The sequence below is a fragment of the Panthera tigris genome, chromosome C1 (genome assembly GCF_018350195.1).
Source record: "Panthera tigris isolate Pti1 chromosome C1, P.tigris_Pti1_mat1.1, whole genome shotgun sequence".
NCBI classification, from domain to species: domain Eukaryota; kingdom Metazoa; phylum Chordata; class Mammalia; order Carnivora; family Felidae; genus Panthera; species Panthera tigris.
The window spans coordinates 27,937,612-27,950,675 of NC_056667.1; positions in this window are offsets into that span (position 1 = coordinate 27,937,612).

Here is a 13,064-nt window from a genome sequence, read left to right on the forward strand (position 1 = left end):
CTGTTCTTAGTCAGCTGGTCAACAGGGCCGCTGCCATCTTGGATTTTGCCAGTAGCTGGGCTGAGGGAAAGAGAGCCCTCGAGGGCGTGGTGGCATTTAAATACTCTGGCCCAGGATTGGCCACACCTCTAACAGAAGTGGCCAGAACTAGTTGCCTGCCTCACTTCCAACTCTAAGAAGTGCAGTCCTACCCCCTGCCACGAAGGGGGAAGAATAGGAAAAATTTAGTGAACAGCACCTATCACCTATCTACTCTCTCCAACTCCCTGTAACATGGGGCCCGGGAGCTCTGCTGTGTCCCTGGAAGGGATTGCCTAGACTGCTAGCCTGAAACAGCCCTTCTCCTCCCCTCTGTAACCCAGTGCCAGCCTCTCCAGCTTATTTCTGCACCTCCCAGCCTCCCCCCCTGCCCCATCCCCTTTTAGGTCCAGTGGCTCCTATTCATGTTCCAACCTAGGGATTTTAAGTTCCAGTCCTGGCTTTGCCTCTAACCCACTGTCCTGGGTGTTCCAGAGTCTGTCCTTTCTCATCCAGTGGGTCTCAGTTTGCCCATCTGTACACTGGGACTCTGCCTCCCAATCTTGGCCCCTACTGCCTCTTGTGGGAAGTGTTTCTGGAGGCCTTTGCATGTTGAGACAACAGACCTGGGGGAACAGACTTTATTTTTCTTCCTTTCCTGTCCCTGTTTTAGAAGATCCCACATATGTTGGGCCTGAAGGCATCCCACGCGTCCTGGTTGCTGAAGGGGCTGCTGCTTCTGCCAGGAAAATCCCTTCCTGGAAGTGGGGAGCTCTCCCCAGAGAGGGGCCAGCTTGTCCCCTCCCTCCTCTTCATTTCCGTGGGGGTGGGGGCAGCTCCCAGGGCAGCAGGCTGTGGCTGGGCAGAGAATTCTGCCAGCTTCTCTTTGCCTCACCTGGAGACGGCCCAAAAAGTGTGCTTAATGTCTTGACGGATTTAGGTTTGATGTCTGGAAGGACTTTCTGGGAAGAAAAGTTATTGGATGGGAGCGGGGGTGGGGGGTGGGGGGGAGAGATGAAGGACAAGGGAATCTTCTCCATATAGATATAACTTTTAATTAGCCTGTAAACCTTAAACATCTCTCACATTTTAAAAGTCGTTGTTAATGTTACAAAAGTAATACATCCTCACTCTAAAAAACAAAATCCAGAAGTTTAAAGAATGCAGAGTGAATATCCTTCCTCCTCCAGGCCCACCCTCCAGGGGCAACTTCAATCAGCAGCGTGGTGTCTATTCTTCCAGACCTTTCCGCATATACATACAGATAAAACCATAAGGTTTTAGAATTTCTTTCCTTTTTTTTTTTTCTTTTTTGAAATAAATGGAATTGTGTTTTTGCATATAAATACAGTTCTCTCACCCACTCATTCTTCAAGCGTGAACTGAGCCCCTGCCGTGTGTCTGGCCCTGTTTTAGGCCCCAGGCTTTGGCACAGACCTCCCTGCCTTAGCGTGGCCGAGGCGGGGGCTGCCGCTGGCTCTCGGAGAGGCTGGTTCCTCGGGAGGAGGAGGAGGCCACTCGGCCGTGGGACTGGTTGTCGGTGGCCTCACCGGGGGGTGTCTGAAGCAAAGAAGGGGGCTAGGAGGCTGGGCTGGCTTCTCCTCAGATGGGTTGGCGGTGTGTGCCGGGACTAGGGTCCAGGCCAGGTGGGGGACGGGGCAGCCAAGGTGTTCCCGGCTCTAACCGTGCAGGACTGAGTCCCCTTCATGGATCCATGAAGCCGGCCACCTAGGGTTGGGGCCACATTTATTGAGTGCCACTGTATACTAAGGCTTTCTTACATGTTACTGAATCCTCTACACTAGCTCTGCTCTTTTTAGAGCTTCCCGAATTAAACGCCACCTCCTTCATGAGGCCTTCCTTGGGGCTTCCTTTCCCCTTCCTTGGGGATGGGTGGGTGTCTTTCTCTTGCTGCTCTGCTCTTTTCCCTCTTCTGTGTACTCCCTTCAGAGCAATGGCCTGCTTGCTGGTCCCCCTCCACACCGTGACCAGGTTTAAGGCTCTATCCACGTTTCTAGCACATGGAAGACACCGACTGCAGCCTCCCACTGGCCTCGCACAGACTCAGGCCTCTGGGTGGGACCTGGGGTGGGGGTCTCCCCTCCCAAGTCTTTCCTCTCCTTTCTCTCGAAGGGGGGACAACTCTCCCTGCCCTCCCCTACTCTCCATCCGGCCCCACCCGTCAGATTCTGCGTAAGTGTCTGAGGGTGGACACAGAACCTTGTGAGAGAGAGTGGTGAGTGTCTGCCCAGCTCAAATACCTTCTCTGACAGGGAGCTCACCACCACTCGCAGAGCCCCTTCCTGTCAGCAAGGAGCTGAAGTCTGTCCCTCAGGGCCTTGGACACCAGCCACCCAGTTTACCTGGCCTTTCACAGATGAAGGAACGGCTTCCCATTCCCTTTGACTTGTTCAGAGTGAATTGAGGAGGGAACCCCGGCTCCTGGGCCCCTCCAAGGGTCCAGGTTCTGACCTCTGGGCCTCACTCGCCCGGGGAGCTTCCTCTGCCTCAGGGGTTCAGTGACTGGGGCCAGGAAGGGGGGGGGTCTTCCCCCTGCCGGCCTCCCCTCTTCCCCAGACTGTCTCTGTGACGGCCCCTGGGACAGAGCTGACCGGGCCTGGAAAGGCTGCGGTTCGCCCCCGCCCCCCACCTCGCCTCCTCCTTCCCCAGCGCCTCTCATTTTTCCTCTGAAAGGAAAAAATTAATAGAAAATGTAAGTGAGCAATCTCGCGGACGAGGCGGGTTTTCATTATTTGCGGCTGGGGAAGGCAGGCTGGGGCGCGGATCCCAGTGAAGCATGGATTCTGCCAGGAGCCTCGGGAGATAATTGAGCGGCGGCGGCAGAGGCAGCGGCACGGGGCGGGCGCGGGCGCGGGAGCTGTATTATCATTAGAATTTACATGACACATTAGCCAGAAGTGGCAGCGTTCATCTTTCTAACCAAATCCCATTTACCAAATGAGCAGCCGACACTTGTTTTATCAGCTGGCTCTGTTCTCCGAGCGCCTTTCTGCTCAGAGCGCTCCGAGTGGGCTGCTGGCCCTTTGGGCTGGGGAAGGAAAGGCCACCGGCACTTATTAAGCGCCCACTGTGTGCCAGAAACCTTCTTACTCATTTCTGAATCCTCTTAATAGCCCTTGTTGGGGAGGCAGTGTTATTACCCCCATTTTATGGACAGGGAGACTGAGGCTTAGGGAGGTGAGGCTATGCTTTACTTTAGTTGTGCGTCGTTCTAGACCCACGATGATCGTAAACTTAAGAGGCTGGACCTTGAGGCCGGACTTCCTGGGTGTGAATCGTGGCTCTTCCACTTGCTGGCTCTGTGGCCTTGGGCAAGTTACTTAACCTCTCTGGATCCCCCCTTGTCCTCACCTGCCGCACGGTATTAATACCAGTATGTATAGCAGGGCTGTTGTGAAAACCGTATAACAACACCGAAAGCAGAGTGATGAACACAAGTGAACGCACAAGTGAGCGTTGGTGTGATTTAGTTATTGCTAGGGCTGCGATGGCGGCCCCACCAGATGCGAGGAGTGTGCTAGGCACTCTTCGTCCACTCTCACGTCGTTTCTTCCGATGAGGGACTCGAGGCTCCGAGAGGCGAACCTGCTTGGCCAAGTTCACCCAGCTCCTGCAGGGTGAAGCTGTTTGCCGAGCTGGAATGGAGTCTCTTTTGATAGCAACACCTGTGTCTTTCTGGCCGTGCCAGCTGCTTTCCGGGCCCCCAAAGTTTTTCCTAAGAGCAAGATAGTGAAAGCCCTTGACAAAGGGCCTCTTTGAGCCCCTCCCCCCAGCCTCGCCTCCTCTCCCCTCCTCCCCTCTGCCCAGAGGGACCTGCAGGGGCGGGGGCAGGGGGTGTTGGCTCAGCCCTGCTGCTTTTGCCCTCAGGAGTGTCTGCCGCTGAGCTTATCACGTGCAGGGAGGTGGTGAGGGTTAATGGCAGGGAACCCCTGACTGAGCACCTACTATGCGCCGGGCCTGGGGCGAGACAGAGATGAATGAGATGCGGCCTCCAATGACAACACAAAGGGTATCGCTGACGGAACATGATTAATTGCAGAAGGGAGGACACGGACAGCAGCGGGGCTGGTTTGCAGGTGGGAGAGTCCCGCTCTCTCTGATCCTCGAGCCTGAATCTCAGATGCTGTGAGGCAGGGTTTGTTCATTCATCCCGTGGATAGTTACTGGGTTCCTACTATGTGCCAGGCACTTTTTCTAGGTGCTTGGGGCTCTCCCTGGGGCCTCTGCTCCTGTGGAGTTTAACATTGTAAGCAGATGACAAAGAATAATGATGTAAAACCATAATAAGCTAATTTCAGATGGCGAATGCTCCGGAGACAATGAAAAAGGCTGACGGGGCTGAGGGGAGGCGTTGTTAGATATTAAGGTCAGAGGAGGCCTCCCAGAGGAGGTGGAAGTGAACAGTGACCTGTATCAGGAGAAGGAGACAGCCACCCGAGGGTCTGTGGCAAGTGTGTTCCAGGCAGAGCAAAGGTTCTGGAGGGAGGGATGAGCTTGGCGGGTCGTACAAATGGGTGAGCAGAGCATGGCTAGCAGGGTGGTGCAGGGAGGGAGGCTTGGAAGGATGTGAGGTAGGAACGCAGACCCCGGACCCTGGTGGAGGGAGAGGGGACAGGAGGGGACGGTTGTAGTTTCCAGGTCTCCATGGTGACCCCACGTCTTCTCTGAGTGTTCCTCTCCTCTCCTGGTTGACCTTGTTGCCTCCATTTGTCCCCCCATCAATGTCCCTTCCTGTTCCGAGGCCCCATGGACACAGTGGAGGGGCACAGCTAGCTTCTAGAGCAAGGGGCCTCCCTACTCCCTGCCCATCCCCTGCCTCGCCTCCTGCTGCCCCTCCTGGACGCTGCACTTCTGGCTCTTAAACTTGTCTGTGCCTTTGCCCATGCTGTGCCCTCCATTTGGAACTCCTTTCCCCACTTCCCCTTGGCAAGGGAAGGCTGTCACCCCCAGCCTGCGTCCCTGGGTCCTCATGCTCCCCCTCTGAGGGCACAGGACACAGCACATTAGAATCACCCACTGCCCCCGGGGAGGGAGGGCTTATTCATAAATATGTCTGTCGAAGAATCAAAGAACATGCCTCATTTTTGACTGTGGATCTGAAACTTCCAAGCGTGGCTGGCTGGGGTTGCAGCTCTTGGCCTCTGGGAACTCCCTCAGATTTCCTTCCAGGTGGGAAGGGGCTTTGAGGGGTTTTCTCCAGGCGGTTCCCTCCCTCTCCTGTGTGTGTGTTGGGGGGTACCCAACTAGTGACCTAGGCTGGGGGTGGTGCGGCTCCCAGCTCAGGAGTCTATACTTCTGTGCGCCAGGAAATGACTTGGAGATGCTCTGTCAAGCACAAGATACAAATTGCAGGCAGTTTTTAAACGTTTGGAGAGATTGCTTTTTGAGTGGCAACCTGCATCTGTGCATGTCAGGAGGGGGTGGGGCAGGGAATCATTGACTTTTTTTCCATTTTCTCTCCTCCCTGGAACTCAAGGCCCTTCTTAGCCCGGCAGGACCCCACCTAGGCCTGGAATAAGAGGTAGGGGCTGTGGACTGGAGGGTTGGGGGACTGACTGGAGGGGGTCCCTAGGTTCAGTCCGTGACCTCCCCCTGCTGGGATCTGGGTGAGGGGCTGGCAGGCCTGGCAGGGAGTCGGCAGACAGACTGGCATATAATAGGCCTACCTGCTGCTGGGCAAAGCCCCCTCCTTCTCTCCCATTCCAAACAAGAGAGGCTCAGGGGCCTGCCTTTCAATGCTTTTCTGCTAGATTGACGTTCAGGGCATAGGTTCGACTACATCGTCTTCCGTCTCAGCCAGCAAATCCCACAGAGGCCCCAGCTCGGCATAGGCATCCTCATTTTCTAGACCTTCCAGGCCCATAGGCTGGACCTCTGTGTTCTGGTCATGGGGGCTGCTGGGGGTTGGGGAGATCATCTGTGAAGCGGGGTGACAGATGGCAATTATTCATTTGTTTCTTTGTTAATTCATTCATACCAGAACTTTCTGTGTCTCAGTAACCTAGGAGTGATAGGAGTGAGGTATGAACTCAGAGGGTTGAAGGGAAGATTTGCATGGGACCGAGCCCTGGTGAGGGCCCTGGGGTGTTTGCTGTTTTACCCTGTGACCACTGGTCCCCCGCAAGGGGGATTTGGCTGCTGTGATTCCCCAGCCCTGTGACTAACCCAGGGAGGTGGACAGCAGGGCTGAAGCAAGGCTGGGCAGTCCACCAGGGCAAAGGCCACTCGAGCCTTGCTCACCACCGAATCCTAGGCCGTAGCCCAGGGCCTGGCACGTAGTGTTGAATGAGTGGCATATATAGCTACATACCAGCTACTTCCGTGTCTGTCGCCTTGAATTCTCCATCAGAGTCCGGCCAATACTTTTCAAATGGCAGGTCTATTAAAAGGAGGAGGGGGTGATAGACAGACGAGCTGGTGGGGTGGAGGGAGGCTTGTGTTTCTGCACAGAAGACTTGCCCATGGTTAAATGCAGAGGGCAGTAGAGAGAGGACTTTAGAAGAGCTGCCCCAGGGTGTAGGAGGAACTGAACCAGAGAGGTCAGAGTAACCACAGACCCGCTCCTTCAGGGAGCAGAACGGGGTGGGGATGGGCAATTGAGGTATATACCCCTGCCAGCCTTGGTTTCTTCCCAGGGAGCTTGAATGGCAGTTCAAGTTGAGAGTTGGAGCAAGGTGGGGTGCTGAGGCCTCTGGGGAGTGTCTGGAGGCAGGGAAGGGGGCAGGCCTCCCCATTAAAGCACACCGCATGCTCTGCTTAAAAGAGACCCAGCTCTGTTTTCAGGAAGTTCCAGTCTGAGAGGGGAGACCCAGCTCTGTTCTCAGGGAGCCCCAGTCTGAGGAAAGCCATGGCAGAAACTTCCCTTCTCTTTCCCTCTCTTGGCCTCTCTCTCTGGCCCCCAGCTGGCTCGTCCCTATGTCTCTTGGAGCCCAGATCGAATTCCAGCACTAAGGGAGTGGGTGCTGTGGACATTTTGTCCACAGAGTGGGGCTTTTGAGTTAATCCTGGCAGGGCTGGTGGTCTGGCCCCTTTGTGGCCCTCCCTGTGTCCGGCTCCTGCTGGTCCCCTTGAAGGATCTCTTTGGCCCTAGCAGCTCCTCTTAGACCAGACTCCTCAGTGAGGCTTCCCCTGCTTCCTGGGACATGATGCCCCTGGTGAGCCAGTTACTAGGGGACTCTTCATTTCCACCCCAGGGAGGCAACAGGGGAAACAGGAGATCCTGGCCAGCAGTCAAGGATTTGTGGTCACACTCCTAGGGAATCTGTTTGCTGGGAGGTTGAGGGCTGCTCCAAAGCCCAGGGAGGGAAGGGGCTCGTGGGCCATATTGTGATACCTGCCCAGGTGGCCCTGTGGTCATCCCCCGACCCCCGGAAACCACCTCTGCAGGGTGCACTCAGCTGGCAACAGGGTGGGAGACCTCTGAGGGGCAGCAGGCTCCTGGGCATGCATAGGGCAGCTGTCCTGTGATTCCCACTCCTGGGCTAGAAAACTAGCCTGCTGGTTCCTCCATGGCAGTCTGGAGGACTCCCCGAGGACCTGGCCTCCTGGCAGGCGCAGAGAGCTGGTTACCATTTGAGTTAATGCTCCTTAGAAGGAGCCAATGGGTCCCTCTGGGGCCTTTCGGGAGAAAGATTACAGATCGTACTCAAACCAATCCACCCTGGAGAGAGAGATGGGAGGTGAGTGCACGCATCAGCCCTCTGAGCCCTGGAAGCCAAAAAATGTGGGTGAGGGCTGGAGTTGGCACGAGAATTGGGGCAAATTTTACACAGAATGAAGGATGTGCCACCTGACTATTGCTCTGTCAGTTGTCTCTGCCTCGCTCAGACCCATCAGGTAGGTACTATAATTGTGTCTATTTGACAGATGGGGAAAGTGACCGGCAGAGAGGTGAACTAATTTGCCTCAGCTCCCACGGCTCCTTTTTTTTTTTTTTATTTATTTAAAAAAAAATTTTTTTTTAACGTTTATTTATTTTTGAGACAGAGAGAGAGCATGAACAGGGGAGGGGCAGAGACAGAGGGAGACACAGAATCTGAAACGGGCTCCAGGCTCTGAGCTGTCAGCACAGAGCCCGATGCAGGGCTTGAACTCACGAACCGTGAGATCATGACCTGAGCCAAAGTCGGCGCTCAACCGACTGAGCCACCCAGGTGCCCCATCCCACAGCTCCTAAGTGGTAGATCAGGGATTTGCACCAATGCAGCCTGCCTTCCGAGCTTGGTTCTAAGCAGGAACCACACGGTTCCAGAGCAGGTGCTGGAGCTACAACAGCAGGTGGGTCCAGCCTGGAGCTGGCATTGGCATTGGCATTGGGCGCTGAGCTGAAGCTGAGGGACGGGAGCTGGCTGGAGCTCATGCCCATACGGAACACTCCCTGTTCTCCTTTGTGAACAACGGGCAGATGGGGGACCTGCTAGGCTCACCTTTCTCTCTTTAGAGTCTCCAGGGATACAGGGTCTGGGAGATGCCCACCTTCACCCCTCCTGGTTCACCCCTGCCTGGATGGCTGCATCTCTGCCTGCTCTGAGAGACTGCATCTCAGGTGTTTGGGCTGTGGTTCTCCTGGTCTGGGCTGGGGAGGTCCTGGGGGCTGGAAACAGCTCACGCAGCTGCATCAGGAACAGGTCCCGGGCGCCGTGTCTCCTGGTCCTGGGTCCAGATCCCATCCACGGTTGGAAGTTACAAAACTCCTAAGCTGGAACCAGAGCGGGGGTGGGTGAGTGAGGCCCAGAAGCAGTCAGAAGCCATTCCCCTGAGACACCGAAGCCCCCTCTCTAGCTCTCTTGACTCCTGGGTCTCAGATACCAGAAGTCCCAGGCTACTTCCTTGCTTACACATTTTCAGTGATTCACCATTGCCTGCGGCGTATGGTTTAGGCCTTATATACACTCCCAAGTTCTTTTATCTCAGCCTCCTGGCTAGTGAGGGGCACAAGAGTTCTCAAGGGAAGAACCAAGCCCAATGGCTGGGCAACTTCTTTGGGCCCCTGACAGGTTGCCGTTGGCATGATTGGAAGGTTACGTTCATTCATTGTTACTTCTGACACAAACCAGCTCAGGGCCTGGCCTGGAGAGTCTGGCTAATGTGCATGGTTCTATTAGAAGATGACTCCTGTCCTCACTTTTGCTCTGGGCTGGAATTTAGAATCTCCCTCTATATTTTTGGCTGCCTCATCCCATGGAATCCTGGGCTGGCCAGGTATAATGGATCCTTTGAAAAATTGCAACCTGAAATTTATGAGAGGTAAACAAAATGCAGCTTTATTTGTGTCTCTCACTGTCCTTGTAAATTGTATCCCCACTGGGGCGCCTGGGTGGCTCAGTGGGTTAAGCTTCCGAATTTGGCTCAGGTCATGATCTCACGGTCCGTGAGTTCGAGCTCTGCGTTGGGCTCTGTGCTGACAGCTCAGAGCCTGGAGCCTGCTTCGGATTCTGTGTCTCCCTCTCTCTCTCCACCTCCCCCGCTCATGCTCTGTCTCTCAAAAATGAATAAATGTTAAAAAAACAACAAAAAATAAATTGTATCCCCATGGCTTATTGGCTCACTTTTAGATTACAAGTCCATTAAAAAAAAGTCACTTTTAGGCATAAAACAGGTTTCAATCCCAGAATTAGAAAGGATAGTCCCAGGGGCGCCTGGGTGGCTCAGTCGGTTAAGCATCCAACTCTTGATTTCGGCTCAGGTCACGATCTCCCAGTCGGGGGCTTCGAGCTTCACATCCGGCTCTGATCCAGGAGCCTGCTTCAGATTCGGTGTCTCCTTCTCTCCCTCTGCCCCTCCCCTGCTTGTGCGCTCTCTCTTTCAAAAATAAATAAATAAACATTAAAAAAAAGTATAGTCACAGATAATAATAACAATCCCCATTTCAGATTTGATTCGCTGTCAACCCTTTCCCCACCCTAAGCCAGAGCAACTGACAGGCTACAGGGAACAGGGGATAAGGCTGCTGTAAATGACCCCTCCAGGGTGGGGAAAGGGCTTGGGCAAGGGGAAGGGCGGGGGCAGTGAGATTCCTTCCTGGCTCTGGTCGGAGTAAGGCTGGCTGGTGAGCATCTCCTCCGCTTCCCCTCACTCCCAGGTGTCTACGGGTCCCTTCTAACTTCTGCTGCTGAGTCCCTGCTCTTCCTGGGAGGATTCAGCGGGTCCCAAGCTCTTCTTTCTTTCTTGGGTGTGCAGTAAGCGTTTGAGCAGACTGTGACCTCGCAAGCTCTGGACGTGCACGCCATCCCCCCAGGGCAGCCACTTTTCTACGCCACGATCTTTTGCCAGTTAGATTTCCGGCAGGAGTTGGACACCGGAATTGAGTCTTGGGCAGACCCCTCATGCGGGCAGGTCATGTCTGTTGCATCTTGGTTGCCTCTGTGAGAACTTGTTTCTTTCTTTTCAAAAAAAATTTTTTTTAATGTTTATTTATTTTTGAGAGAGATAGAGACAGAATGCGAGTGGGTTGGGGCAGAGAGAGAAGGAGACACGGAATCTGAAGCAGGCTCTAAGCTGTCAGCACAGGGCCTGACACGGGGCTCGAACTCATAGACCGAAAGATCATGACCTGAGCTGAAGTCGGACGCTCAGCCGACTGAGCCACCCAGGCACCCCTGTGAGAACTTGTTTCTTAAGCACCTGTGGGAGAGGACAGTTATGCCTCCAGCCTGTCACTAGGGGGTCAGCCACAGGGGGTGCAGCGCCTGCCCACAGGTCCCAGCTCCGCCTTCCCCGCCCGACTGACAGGAAAGAGTCAATCTGGGTGAACTATAGTATAGGGAATCCCAGCTCCGTTCCTACTAGGCGTGTGGCCTTGTGTAGCTGACTTAACTTCTTCATCATCCCGTTTTGTCACCTGTGACCTGGGGACACACCTGAGGCATACTACTCAGTGATCAAAAAGAATGAAGTCTTGTCATTTGCAACAGCATGGATAGAACTAGAGGGTATTATGCTAAACAAAATAAGTCAGAGAAAGACAAAGATCATATGATGTCACTCGTATCTGGCATTTAAGAAACACAACAGAGGAACCTAGGGGCAGGGAAGGAAAAATAAGATAAAAAAGGGAGAGGGAGGCAAACCATAAGAGGCTCTTAAATATAGAGAACAAACTGAGGGTTACTGGAGGGGAGGTGGGTGGCGGGATGGGCCAAATGGGTAATGGGCATTAAGGAGGGCACCTGTTGGGATGAGCACTGGGTGTTATATGTAAGGGATGAATCACTGGGCTCTACTCCTGAAATCAATGTTACACCGTATGTTAACTAACTTGAATTTAAATAAATAAATTAAAAAAGAGCATAGGCTGTGGTACCTGGAGTGAGATCTGGGTACAATCTGGCTCATGTTTTGCAGCTTCGAGCAAATTACTAACCTCTGAGCCTCAGTTTCCACAGCTGTGAAATGGAGCTTTCACTGTCCCTGTTTTGGGTTAGGGCTGTTGGAGGGATTTACCGAGATAAAGTCTCCAAGGTCCCGCCCGAGCTCAGGGTTTGGCTTGTAGCAGGCAAATGATAAAGGGAAGCCACTGTATTTGTTACAGTTGGAGATAGATTTTTCTGGAGGTCTAGGAAGTGCCAGTCCTCATCAGTGCCCTTTAAATCAGTTGCCCTGCCCTGACTTACTTGTGCCGCTTTAATCACCAAGGAAACAGTGAAGGGTCCCAGATATTCCTGAGAAGCTCTTGATTCATAATCACTGTATCTCACAGGCAATAATCACTCCCTGGCCCCGCCCCCCCCCCCCCCCCCCCCCCCCACCCTTCACCATCCCCAGTCCTGGTCCTGCATGTTGGAATTTGTCTCTCCATTGTCAAGAGCTGCTAACTCCACCCTCACATTAAATACAAACAGATGAATATCTCTCATCTGTATTTTTGTCTGAGTTTCCATGAGGTTCTGGAGAACAGGGGAGCTAGGGGGAAACATCTCCAGTGGCTTGCTAATGAGCAGGCTCGTTTTTCTTGCCCTCCTCCCTCTGTAAGGACAGAAGAATTGGTTTTCTGTTTGGCAAGCCAGTATCAATATTGCCAGAGCGATATGAGGAAGAAAACAACCCGAGGCTTTATTAGTCTTCTGGTGACTTCAGGACGCCACACAGTGAGGATTGCTAGGGACGCGGCCCCCCTCCCACCCCCGGCTTCATCCCCGCCATGTAGAGCAGCCCAGGGAGTCAAACCGGACCAGTGACCCACAGATGGAAAAGCCCCTTGGAGACAAAGCCTGTTGCCCAATCCTTTGTGCACGTAGAGAATCTTTTAGAATCTTTCAGTGGAATCTCATATGGAACCCCCAAACATAAAACAGACGACGTGGAGATGTTCTGACTGAAGTGTGGTCAGCAGGGAAAGGAGAGCAGGAGCCCAGTTTCACGGCATCCTACATCCTGGTTGAGCCTTAAAACTCCTTCAAGGAACCGCAAGGTTCTACCACACCCAGTTGGAAAACCTCTGCAGAAAATTCCATTGTCTGTGTTTGGGGCAGACTATTTGAATCCAAGCAGAGGTTTGGGATGCTGCTTGTTGCCTCTCCCCTCAGTGTGCGGGCACCGGCCCTCCCGTTTCACAAGAAATGGTCAAGAAGATACCACGCTTCTGAATGGGTTGAAATCCACTTCCTATTACTTCTAGTACGATGCCCATTTTGCAGCTGAAGCAACGGAGACAGGAGGTTAAATAACGTGTCCAACGTCACAGAGCTTACACGAAGTTCCGATAGACAAAGGAGCTAAATGGGCCTTGAAGAAGTTGGGGCTCTGGCTCCTCCTGTTACCCCTCCACGCCGCATACTCTGAACACATACTTCTAACACGGTGGGTGCAGGTCAACCGTCTCATTTGATGTGAAGGGAAACTGAGGCCCAGAGGGGCATGGACTTGCTGAAGGTCACTCAGCAAGCCAGTGGCAGAGCTGGTACCTAAACCCAGGTGTCTGGACTCCCAGCTCAGGGCCTCGTCCTTGGCTGCACTGGGCAACATGGGGCATCATTCTGGCTATGTGAGATGATCTGCCTGGGCCTTTTCATCGAGAACATTCCTGA